The sequence below is a fragment of the Metopolophium dirhodum genome, unplaced genomic scaffold (genome assembly GCF_019925205.1).
Source record: "Metopolophium dirhodum isolate CAU unplaced genomic scaffold, ASM1992520v1 scaffold1, whole genome shotgun sequence".
NCBI lineage: Eukaryota > Metazoa > Arthropoda > Insecta > Hemiptera > Aphididae > Metopolophium > Metopolophium dirhodum.
Genome location: NW_026869896.1, coordinates 1579351 through 1591845, shown reverse-complemented (window position 1 = coordinate 1591845; position 12495 = coordinate 1579351). Strand labels below are relative to the sequence as shown.

At 31.4% G+C, this 12495-nt stretch overlaps 1 non-coding gene across 1 annotated transcript; it reads right to left on the bottom strand.

The window, feature by feature from the left end:
- Window positions 1-9000: 9000 nt before the first annotated feature.
- Trnak-cuu (transfer RNA lysine (anticodon CUU)) lies at window positions 9001-9077 on the bottom strand. Its single transcript has one exon. It is a non-coding gene; the product is annotated as a tRNA-Lys (tRNA).
- Window positions 9078-12495: the final 3418 nt, after the last annotated feature.

The following is a 12495-nucleotide window of genomic DNA, read 5'->3' as shown; positions in this document are numbered from 1 at the left end:
TCAATTTATATTTTTTATTATGCTTTATGTTTTATAATATTTTTATTTTGTTTTTGTTTTTTATTATAATAAATTTTTAATAATTACATTTTGTTTTTGTTTTTTAATATATTTTAGTTTTAATAATTAAATTACAGAAATTTGTTTTTACGCACCTATAACATTAAGTAATAAAAAAATAGGGATTAAAAATTGAACAAAAGAAATTGGTGTTGTACCGATAGCGTGCACTGACGTATAAAAAAATGGTTAACGTATGAGATTATGTGGCGCGCGACTGTGCGAGTGACGGTACCGGAAAATATATCACGACGTACCGATCCGCACTCCATCTGTATCAGAGTATACAATGCAATTTAAGTTATGTGTTCTAGACACAGGTCTATGATAGACTAATTGCGTCGCTCTGTCGTCGCGCCGCGTTCGAGACCGTGCTCGTAGTGAAGCCACGCCCCTGCGCATAACTCGGCCGCCGACTCCCGATCTTATTTGGAATAGACTATATATTATATACCTTTTTTTATTAAGTAATAGTATCTAATAATGCAATAAATACAAATTGCATAGGTACCTACGCGAGGATATTATAAAACATAACGGCGGCATTAAAACGTATATGAATTTTACGCGATCTGTCATAGACGAAGGTTCAGACAATAATAAACATCGCTCTCAAATAAGCAAAATCGTCTGCGGGCCGCCGCCGCCTTCGAGTAGTGGGCATGGTTGAAACGTCGCGTGCTTGCGGATCGCGAAAACACTTAACAGCGCGTTCTCTCGGCCGTTCTATACGTTTCACTTTATGTGTAGCGTCCTCTTAATGCATGGCAAATGATATACCTAATACATACAGTAATATTAAAATTCGTAGTTACCTGTTTTTAAATAGTTATATAACTCATCCGGCATGAATACTTCACGATCTTGGCCTCTATACTCTACGGTGATTTTTATGATAAAGCCGACGTAAAAACGTAAACATATTATGTCGTTATACGTATACGCTAGTCGCTAATAATTAGCAGTTAGCAATTAAAAGTTAAAACTTTAAAAGGTTACTTGGTTAGGATTAGGTATAAAATATTTGTCACAAGTGTAATGAAAATACGTAATCATATATTTTTTTGGGGTTAAAGAGTTAACCCGGAGTATAACAACTCGGCGTTACCGAACGCTAGTACGGAGTTAACTACAAAAAAAAAAAGTACGGTCCACGAAAACGTGCGGGTGACCGCTGCGCGCCTCGTGGCGATTTCTCTGAAAGCCAGTGTACCTCAACATATGATCCGTGCCGACTGCCAGTGTTGCAGCTGGCGCGGCATGCCGGCTGCAATACCGGTGAGGCAACCAAATGTTTTATATGTAGGAACAGTTTTCAAATTTATGTACGGTAATTTTTTTTTAATTGAGTACAATTATATACATTTTATAAAAAAAATATACGCATTGTACAATATACATTTATGTGTGTACACGATTAATTTCAAAATTTAGCGGGAAATAGTTTACCAACCACCGACGCAAAATTGCCATGAGGCGCGCAGCGGTCACCCACACGTTTTCGTGGACCGTACTGTATGCGTTCCCGAACGAAGTTGGGTAACTATTTTTTTATAGAGTTAACTAGAGTTGAGTTTTTTTTATATAAAACTATTATCAAAATGTAAGGTTGTTAAGATTAAACAATATAGTATTAAGAAATTACCGTGCTTCGTCCCACAAAATGCTATACATTCCAGCGTTTATTATATCTTCAACAATAGTATTCCTTACATGCTTAACGCATATCTCAATAATTTAATTTTGTATTAACCAATTAGAATGATTTGTTGATTCTGCATAATTTAAAGCAAAGTTGAATTATACTTGCCATTAGTTCGCATACTTCTTTTAAGTTACCTACAATAAACATGATAAATAATATAAAATATAAATAGGTATATAAATAATTTATATTAGTTAATTATAGAAATAAATAAATTATATGGCACTGAATTCACCTAACTCGCCTTGGTTCAAAGATGTTTCATTCTCAATATGACCTCTAAATGCTATTCCTTGATGTGTCAAAAATAATAATATAGTATCTAATGCTAGCATGTAATCTATTTTTTCTAATATTTGATCACGGTGTACATTTATAACTATATAATGTATGAACAGAACCAGTAGTTTTAGATTGGATATGTGCATGCCACCAGTGCCGCAACAACCGGGGGTGCTAGGGGTGCAAAGAACCCCCGGGCTCCCTGTAAATCATAACAATGGGCCCCGGGGCCAGTGGCCGAACTATTTGGAACTTTTTTTCTTTTAAAATATTTATTTTTTATTTAAAAATAGAAAGTAATAAAATATTATTAACTTATGAGTATGTTTAACAGTTATCGCAACCCGCATCGCCAAGACACGCCATACAAGACGTCTTATTTAGTGTATTATATAGGTGACATTTCCAAGAACAATTTATACATGCACAGAAAAATAATGGTTACAGTCGTTGCCGGATAAATTGAGCAGGCATCGGCGGCGGCGGCGCGATAACGAAAGACCAGAGCCCAGGGGTACGCAATTGTGGTGCGCCGCGCGGTCAAAACACACCGCGACTAGTTTGGGATACACCGAAAAATACCGCCGCCGCCGCCTGCTCAATATATCTGGCAACGACTGTACAAAACATATTTTTCCTATTTATAGATTTATAGGAAATTACAAAATATTATTGATAAATCCCAATTTCCCATAATAATATAATCACTATAATCACAACCAGCCGAACTGCCTTAGCATATTCTACGCTGCGTACACTGTGACAAATGACAATATAAAATTATTATTATATCAGTAATATTTATTTATTTACCATCGATTAACTTGTTTTTTTTACTAATAATTAAAAAAATCTATAATGAGCTCGAAAGTTAAAAGCGGCGCTGAAAAGCGGCGTTTAAAAGAAAAAGAATTATTTGAAAAAGCAGGAACTAATCCGAAGCAGAAAAAACTATGGTCATTTGTAAAAATCAGTGATGAAGTTGAAGTAAGTGTATATATTTCCCGTTCTGTCCTATACAATTCTACATAATATAAGACAATTTATAAAATTGTTTTATGGTGCAAGATTATAATTAATATTAATTTATAAAATGTTATTATGATCGTTGAATACAATAGGTATATTAATATTGTGGTTTATTTGTAAAAAAATAGATTAAAACAAACTCAGACAATGCTCATGATAGTATTACAGCAATTGATCCAAAAGTGCCCCCTTCGACTTCGGCAAAATGTGAGTTAAGTCTACCAGAACAAGACTGTGAATTAACATTGGAGTCAACAACAATTTCAGTATGTATATTAATTAAATAAGTAAATAATAATAATATTATTATAACTAATAAAAGTTAAAAGTAACTTATATTTGAAGATAAATAACTAATTGTATTTAAGTTGTTTATAGATGTTTATTTTTATTAATAGTTTTTTTTTTATTAGTCGATGAACTTTTAATACGTTTTAACTAATGAATAGAAAATGTATCAAACATAATAATTATGAACTCAGGTACCTAACTATTAACTTAACTAGTTTATATACAAATTTGTCCTTGTAATTTGTTTCCATAAATACATTTTAATGTTGTGTAGGTAAAATATTAATATTAATATATTTTGGTGTAGGAGATTGAAGTCACTACTTTATTAAATCATGATAGATTAGCAGCAGAGGTGGATTGCAATGAAATCTTGTCAAATGAAGTAGATGGTGGTATGTAAAATTGTATTACTACTATTTATTTATTTCATTGAATAATAGAATATTGTTTAAATACTATAAATATTAAATAGTATTATACTATTATACAATTCTACAATTTGGGGACTTTTTTATCTTCAAAGTTAGTAAAATGTTTAATCGTTATTGTAACAATGTTAAAATAGTTAACTCTTATATTATAAGGAACCATCTGTACTAAATTAAAAACAAAGTACTAATATTTTCACAGGATTGGATTTGAATTTAGATTTTCCAACTGATCGAGGGAATTTTCCAGAGACATTAACCAGTTCCAGTTTAAAAAAACAAATTATTTTGTATGGCCAAGGTAAACCTTCAGATAAATATGTATTCTGCTCAAAATCAATGGTTACTGATGGGAAGAGTAATCCACGACATTTTTCTAGTGACTTCTATTACGCATTAACTAAAATGGGGAGTAAAATACCCAGGGTTTGGCTATGTTATTCTGTTGTTTTAGAAAAAACGTATTGTGAAACTTGTTGGTTGTTTGCTGATAGAAGAGGCATTATGTTTAAAACTAACTGGATTAACGGTATAGATGATTGGCAACATTTAACTCAAAAAATTATAAAACACGAAGTATCTAAACAACATGTAGAGGCAATGAAATTACGGTCACTTTGGTCAAAGAATAATACAATTGATAACAAATTAGAACTACAAATATGTGCAGAAGCTCAATTCTGGAGAGATGTTTTAAGAAGGCATATTCAAATTATATTATTCCTCACTGCAGGTAATACAGCTCTCAGAGGAAATGAAGGTAAAGTAAATAATAGTTCAGAAGGTAACTTTTTACGTACAGTGAAGCTTTTAGCACAATTTGATCCTGTGTTAAGTAAGCTTTTGTATACTGAAGAATCAAAAGTGAAATACTTGAGTTGGAAAATTCAGAATGAAGTCATTGAATTATTAGCTTCAGAAACAATGAAGATTTTATGCGAAGAAATTAGAAATGCTCATTGTTTCACAATTATTATGGACAGCACACAAGACATAACAAAAGTTGATCAAGTGAGTTTTATTTTTAGATATCTTGTAGTCAATTATGATAAACATACAATAGATGTCAAAGAATCGTTTTTAGGATTTTATAAATTGACAAAACATGGTGCTGAAGACCATGTCAATTTAATATATGATGTACTAAATAAATGTAATTTAGACATAAAAAAATGTCGAGGACAAGGCTACGACGGTGCTGCAGTTATGAGCGGTGTATTCTCTGGTGTTCAGAAACGCATATCCGATATAGTTCCTAATGCTTCATATGTCCATTGCACTGCTCATAACTTGAATTTAGTAATTTCAGATGTTGCAAAAAGCTCATTAAAAATGTCAAATTTTTTTGATGTTGTCCAAACAATATTTTTGTTTTTTAGTAAAAGTGCTCCAAGGTGGGCTTCTTTGGCATTTGGTGACGAAGTTGCTTCAAATATAAGAAATAAAGTTTTAAAAAAAGTTTGTAACACCCGTTGGGAAGCAAGGCATACTGCTGTATATGCACTTAAAGTGAATTACATACAAGTTTTAAAATCTTTAACTAATATAATTTTAACTAGTAATAAAAATGATGAAAAAAATACTGCAGTATCACTAAAGAAAAAAATGGAATCTTTTGAATTTGTAATTTTAATGACAATTTGGGAAAAAGTTTTGAAACCATTGTCTGTAGTTTCTAAAATTTTACAGAGTCCACAAACTAGTTTACATCAAGCTGTAGAATATTTACAAGTATGTATTGAAGCAATTCAAAAAATGAGGAATGGTTATGAAGAACTAGTTTCTTCAGCAACAGAATTATGTTCAAAATGGGGAATATCTATAATACAAGAAAAAAAACGCAAGAAATTTGCAAAGAGGCAGTATGATAGTATTGATAATGATAAACGATTATACACAATTGAAGAAAACGTTCGCGTTTCTGTTTTTTTGCCCCTCACTGATACTGCTATATTTCAATTACAAGAGCGTTTCAAAGGACTTGAAACAGTTTCAAGAAATTTTGACTTTTTACAACCACTGAATTTAATTAAGTACAGTGAAGAGAATATAATTAAGTCATCTTATGACTTCATTTCATTTTATAGTACTGATGTTTCGTCTGATTTGACCAGGCAAGTTTTATCATTAAGAGATTTTCTAGGAAAAACTGAAATGAAAACAATAAAAGAATTGTCTTTATATATTATAGAAAATGATATTTCATCACTTTTTAGTGAAATACTTACTGCCTGCATAATTTTTTTGTCTCTACCTGTAACTGTTGCATCGGCAGAACGCTCTTTTTCGAAACTTAAGTTAATTAAAAATTATTTACGAAATTCAATTTCTCAGGAACGACTAACAAATATAAGCATTTTAAACATTGAAAAAGCACGAACAGATGAATTGAATATTGATCACATAATTGATACTTTTGCAAATCAAAAAGCAAGGAAAAAAAAACTTTTTAAAGTAAACATAGTATTAAAAATTACCCATATTTAATGAAATCAATTTTATTGTTATTTTTTTATTATTTATTATTTTATAAATTATATATTATGTGTTAATATATGTGTTTTCATGAAGATAGTGTTTAATATATTGTATTACTAAGGTATTCACAAAGTGGTTCTTACTATCTTATTATTTTATCAAAAAATAGAAACTAATGAATACATTGGAATAATAATAATAATTATTTATTATGATATAAAACAAAGTCCTAACTAAATTTATAACAAAATAATGAAAATAATAATTTAATATTCTCGAATTTCTTAATTTTGCTATGTTGTGACGCCTGATTCCCAATTTAAATGTTTATTGCATTTAAATTGGGAAAAGAAAGAAAATAAATGTTTTTAAGTGCCGCTAAGTGCTCTTCACCTATCTGTAAGCAGTATAGCAGTAAATATTATATTAACCACATAACATAATGTATATAGCTAAAAACAACAAGCAATATGTAATGACCTATTGGTGCAAGAAGATGGTCTTAACTAGGGTTAAATTTCTGGGGGGGGGCTGTATAGCCCACATAACAAAACTATTATTTTAAAATAACCTATAAGCGGCTTATATCTAAATAAATAAGGAATATTTTTTGGAGGGGTCGGAATCGTATTCGAGGGGGGGGGGGGGCTTTCCCCCCCCCTCTTCACCACATTGTTGTGCCTCTGTACATGGGCCCTTTATAGTTGGTCGCACACCCACCAATATGTACCAAGTTGCGGCACTGCATGCCACTTTGTCATTCAAGTCAAATGGTACAGACAACTAGTATGTAACTCCAGCTTTGAATTAGTGTATTTTGGTCATAATCTTCTAGAGCCAAATTCGACAAAATTAATATTAAGTATGTTCAAATAAATAAATAACCCACAAACATGAATATAATATAAACATATCAGAATAACTCAAAAATAGTCATCTAACAATTACTTTTTCCCAATTTCTAAATCCTTTATTTAAAAATTTCATGTAACACTGATTATAAATACTAGTAATGATGTTAGCTACAGTTCTAGTTCCAAACATTCTACAAGGATAGCAAAATACAGCATTCTCAACAACATTATACTCTATCCAATTGAAACGATTATCAACTGTAGAAGAAAAACCTCTATTTTGTGAACCAAATTGTGTCTGAGGGTATTTCTATACAGAAGAATAAAATTATTGATTATTATTAATTACTGACTAGTTTTAGAACTTAAGCTACAAAAAGCCTTCTTGAAAGATAAAAATATATTAGAAACACTATAATGTATATTGTATACATATTTTATGATAATATACTATTATATTTATTACCTATTTAAATATTTTAAAATAAAATATCTAATTTTTGTACTGCACAATTTATTATCAAAATAATAACTAGGTAGGTATTAATTAAATTGTACAACTTACTTGTAATATAGGTTTAGCAGGACCTAAATCGATATCAGCTAAATCATTTACCCTGGTAGGTATTTGACTGAAAACTATTAATTTTTGGATCCTTGTAGGAGTTTAATAGTACATTTTCATTTTCATCTATTAATGTTGTAACGCATCCTGATCCAGATGATCAATCTTTAATAATGTGAAATGTTAATTCAAATTTAAAAATACTACTTACAACTCAGGGTGATGACTGTAGAATGCCATAATTGCCTTTTTTGATGTCTTTTTCAGTACCTATGAGTAGGTACTTGTTAATTTGTATACACTTTTTTAATATTAAAAACGCTAAATACTGATTTGTTGTCCATAATTTAAATTGTTTTTAATATTAGGTGAATTTATTGATTAGTTTATAGCAAACGTTTTTAACATTAACACTAGCACTGTTATATACAGTAACAACTGTCATACTGAAGACTGATAAATAATATAAAATATTACAATAGTGCGTACAGACATATACCTAACATAATTTTCTATGGTACAAACTATATTTGTTATGGGCACATTTTTGTAAATGAAAACTGCCAGGACGGTAATCAACTAATAACTAATGCTAATCACTAATTTCTAATAATCATGAACTAATAATAAAATAATCAAAAACGTACGTATATAACAGCAACATTATGCTTGATAATCACTGGAAAACCCCATTACCTGTATATAGACATAATAGATACTATCATACCTTTATACCATAACATGTCTATTATGAATCTTATTATAAATTCTTAGACAAATATTTATATTCCCAATGATTTAAATTAGGTTATCAAAAATCAAAATTACTTATTTATTTTCATAAATTAATTAATTTTGTATTTAAAATGTAAAAAAAAAAGTTTATATTCACGATATTATGTACAGCCGAAAGCCACATTAAATTATTAATACATTATATTTTAATATAAGAGTACATATTGGTGTGAGGGGGCTTAGATGCATTAAGGAGGGGGGTATGAATGTATTGTCAATAGGTACTTAATCACTCATCAATATTACATTCAATATTGTTCTGTGATATTATACTATTAACTATTAAGTAGGTTGATAATCAAATAAGAATTAAAACAAAGTGATTTTTCGAACATGGATGATTGCTGAATTTATTGAAATATTTAATGAAAAGGAATCAAAAGAAAAAGTATCTAAAATAGACTAATGTACCACTTTAAGAATTTAATTTATAGTCAATAATTATGTTTTACCATAGGTATGTCACTCTCTATACGGGTGATATACTGATATCACAAAGTGGTGCACTGGTGCCCAACGTGGGGCTCGAACCCACAACCTCGAGATTAAGAGTCTCGTGCTCTGCAGACTGAGCTAGCCGTTTGAACAACTTATAAAAAAAAAGCTGTTGTTCTAGTATCTACAGAAAGGTGGCTAAATTAACTATCCACAGGTGAAAAAACCAGACCTCTAAGTCGAAAAGAGGCACTAGTCGACCAAAAACCGAAAACAAACGAAAAAAAATAATAAAAAAAAAAACATGAACTATGAGCTTGTTTTCAAAATGTTCACACTTTAAAAACGACTTGGGACTAAAAAATCAAACACACTAACAGCGCGGACCTAAGGGTAAAACATTAAATAAATAAATACGAAAAGTTCAAAATAATTATTACTCAAAACATTAGTTGGACGTATAACATAAGAAAACGTATGGGTATACGAAAAATCAGTTAATGCGTTTTCAACTTTTTTCTACCCTGATTACGGGCGAAATAATGGTCGTACGCACTTCGACCATAAACCCTTTTTAAATCATTGTATGCCATAATACCGGAATCTTGAGTTTCGTAATGATCAAACGAAAACTCAAAATCCAAAAACCACGTAACTACGTAATTTTCCAAGTACAAAGACATACGAAAAATCATAGCTCCCGAACCAAAAGTCGGATAACCTTGATCTGGGTACCCATCGATCCGGGGCAAAGACTTCTATAACATCGACTACTAAAACGGTTCGCCGCGCCCAAAATCTAAGTAACCGTGCCAAAAAAATCGGCAATTTAGAACTTTCGATGCCCTAAAGAAGAGGAAAAACGTTTCCTACGGTCACGACACATGATTCCGAATTTGATCATCAACTTCCAATCTACCCAAATATCGAGTTTCAGAAACTTGGTACAAAAACTAAACGTTTTCCAAAATACACATGGGGGAGGATTCGAGGACCCCCGACTGTGGGAGTAAATTTTAGAGGGTCCTAAACCAAAACGTTTGGTGAAGAAACAGTCCCCTTAAGTTGAAACCTGGCCGAGAAATACTTAACTCAAAATTTGAATTCAATGATATAATATCATTGTATAAGAAAAACGATTCTGAGTAGATACGACGGTATGTCAGTCTAGGTTTAAGACATATTATATACTTATCTATGGTATTAAAAAAATAATTCAAGTATAATAAATTCCAAATTAATCATATCACAATATCCATTAGGTACTTATAACGCATTATACATCAACAACAAACCGTGATACTATCACAGATATATAATAGTTTACTTTAGAAGTTTCAAGTACCCAAGAATAATATTGTACAATCACAACAAAATAACTAAAAAGAATATTCTAGGTTTTTTAATTTGTAATTCGTCCAAATTTGAACTTAAAATGACTATAAAAATAAACTGTGTTTATGTATTTTTTAGATTTTTTGGTAACATAATTAACTACTTACGTGGAAGCTTGTTTTAAATTTTCAATCCTTACCTATAAAAGTTGAACATTTTATAAATGATTAACTACAAAATAATTATTAAATTTTAAATTTGATAAATGTTGTCCAAATTTGAACTTTAAATGCATATAAAAAAAAATTGTGCCTATGTATTTTTAATACTTTTCAACTGCTATTGTAACAATATAACAGGAGCCTTGCATTAAATTTTCACGCTTTTTTACCCAACAAATAAAATTTTATTGATATTTATAGAAAAAAAAACTAAAAAAATTGAAAACTGACAATGTCCGTAAACCGTTCAAAAAAGTCAAATTATTTTCAAAATTTTATCGTGTATAGAAAATGCAAATATAAACAACCAGTGAAAATTGCATGCATCTATGGTCATTTGCTTTAGAGTTACACCAAAAACCAAAATCAATTTTGTTAAAAATCGATTTTGCGTAAAAATTCCCGTTTTTCCTTAATTTTTCTTTTGTTTTTCACGTCGCTTTTGAAAACTACCTGGAAATTTAACTTCTGATTTTGACCTCCCCAATGCACCAACGATATTCACTTTCCCATCGAATATGATACTGAAGTCGAAAATCGAAGCATTATTTCGACTACTTATCGTGTACACAGACACAAAAATAAAAAAAAACACACATCATTGTAAAATCAATACATTCATCGTTTCACTCAGAATCTAAAATGATATTGCTATTATTATATTAAAAATAATATTAAATTGTCGTGAGCCAAAACAAAATGTTTATGATATGAGACAACTTACTATATGGGTTGAAAAATGAAACTACAAACGCTTCCCCTGTCTCAAGTATATTCACAATTTATTACAATTACGTGTATTTTAAAATTAAACTCCTACAATTAAGTTATTTGAACTCAAAAACTACGAGAAATAATTAATGCACACCTATGGGCTATAGATCATTTTTACCTTCCGACCACAAGTGATTTCCGATAAAACTCTAGGGGCTGTCCTCGTTTTAGGAATTCCAGAGCATCTCCTCGTAAGAAAGACTTATAATTTTTTTAATGAGCAAAGAAATAATAACGAAGGAGACAAAGAGTACAAAATAAATAAGCACTAACTTAGTCAAAACCAATGGGACTGATTTGGACCAAACATTCAATATGGGGGGTGTCGGCTCGTCTTTACAACCCCCTAATTAAATTTATAAGGATAACTCCGGAAGTAGTAGAGTACTGTATGGTACAGGATATCAGTAGCAAACTACTAAAGATTGGCTCATATTTGGAGAACCAATATTTTGAATTGGGGTTGCATTATGGCTCCATACCACCCCCTCCTACTAATGATCCCCTGTAGTTCATTAGGGGTTGTATCACAAACGATGAAACTCGAGCACAATCCAGCACAAACGTAGCACAAACGAATGGCATAATTTAAATTCAAAAATTTGGAGGTGGGGGTGCAGCCGTTTCGCTGGCACCCCCACTAAAGATCCATTCTAGCTCATTAGGGTTTGCAGCACAAACGATAAAACTCGAGCACAAACCAGCACAAACGTAGCACAAACGAATGGCATAATTTATATTTGAAAACTCTGAGGTGGGGGTGCAGTCGTTTCGCTGGCACCCCCAATCATTATTCCTTATAACTTTAGAAGGGTTGCAGCACAAACGATTAAATTCGAGCACAATCCAGCACAAACGAAAGCCCTTGGTTTGAATCTGAAATTCTGAGGTGGGGGTGCAGTCGTTTCGCTGGCACCCCCAATCATTATCCCTTATAACTTTAGAAGGGTTGCAGCACAAACGATTAAATTCGAGCACAATCCAGCACAAACGAAAGCCCTTGGTTTGAATCCGAAATTCTGAGGTGGGGGTGCAGTCGTTTCGCTGGCACCCCCAATCATTATCCCTTATAACCTTAGAAGGGTTGCAGCACAAACGATGAAATTCGAGCACAATCCGGCACAAACGTAGCACAAACGAAAGCCCTTGGTTTGAATCCAAAATTCTGAGGTGGGGGTGCCAGGGAAATACACCTTTTAAAATTCATTAGGAAAAAGTTTGTTTGTCACCACAGTGAATT